Raw genomic sequence first — 908 nt, 5'->3', positions numbered from 1 at the left:
AGAATAACACTCGTGCGCATGCGTTGGACGAATGAAGCACATGGAGCCTGAAATCGAAGTACATTTTTTAATAACTTAATCGTAGTTTTAATTATTAAGTGTGCAGAATATTTGCTAGTACGTGATTTTTTCTGGTGAGTACTCATGTTAGTTATTATCTTTAAGTTATACTGGAAAATGGGCAGTAAATCTTCGGGAGCAGTCCATCCAGGACCATGGACAATGCTCCTCCGTCCGCCTAGCTAGGCCTAGGCCGGTGCGGTCTACTACTAGGCATATACTATAATTAGGACCTAGGGTAGGTGTAGGCCCTAGTAGTAGTAGTACTAGGGGCCTAAGGCCTACCCAAAGCCTTTATAGGTAGCTAGGAGCACACAAATTTTAATATATTTATGTACTACATTTTTATAAAAATATATGAAGTTGTATAATTGCAAAATCGTATTAAAAATGTAATTTTATGTACATTTTTATACAAATAAATGAAGTTGTATAATTGCAAAATCGTATTTAAAATGTGTTTATCTACGTGGGATATGACCGCCGACAAGTTGAGCCGCCGGTAATTTCTATGGAACGCCAAGCCCGTCTCTCAGTGAATGTAGTGCGTCTCTCAGTGAATGTAGTCGGCTTGCCGATGTCATCAGTGAATGGAACCCCCCGGATACCAGCTACATATTCATCCCACAGTCTTGTCAGTCGTTGATTTGCTCGTATTTCAATTAACTTATTCGTTATTTGTACTATTTTGTTAAATTATTTAATTAAATTATATTTATTTTATAACATTATTTATAATAAATGATAAGAATATATGGAGTTTTTTTTTTTTTTTTACTATCTGGCAAGCCTAATGAATTAGACAGATGACTATAAACAATAAATTTAAATGTGTTAGGCCTATGATA

At 35.2% G+C, this 908-nt stretch overlaps 1 long non-coding RNA gene across 7 annotated transcripts in view; it reads left to right on the top strand.

Moving 5' to 3' along the window:
• Positions 1-908, top strand: part of LOC117117582 — a 20690-nt gene continuing 19782 nt past the window's right edge. For 5 of the 7 annotated variants that reach the window (XR_004446926.1, XR_004446921.1, XR_004446920.1 and 2 more), the window contains exon 1: positions 1-134. This is a non-coding gene — a long non-coding RNA (uncharacterized LOC117117582). The remainder of the gene's footprint in view (positions 135-908) is intronic. The other 2 variants (XR_004446923.1, XR_004446924.1) reach the window with 2 other exon arrangements.

The sequence above is a fragment of the Anneissia japonica genome, unplaced genomic scaffold (assembly GCF_011630105.1).
Source record: "Anneissia japonica isolate Jap-2015-1 unplaced genomic scaffold, ASM1163010v1 scaffold287857_len828801_cov194, whole genome shotgun sequence".
Taxonomy (NCBI): domain Eukaryota; kingdom Metazoa; phylum Echinodermata; class Crinoidea; order Comatulida; family Comatulidae; genus Anneissia; species Anneissia japonica.
The sequence above is the reverse complement of the archived record's forward strand: the minus strand, read 5'-3'. Positions and strand labels throughout refer to the sequence as shown.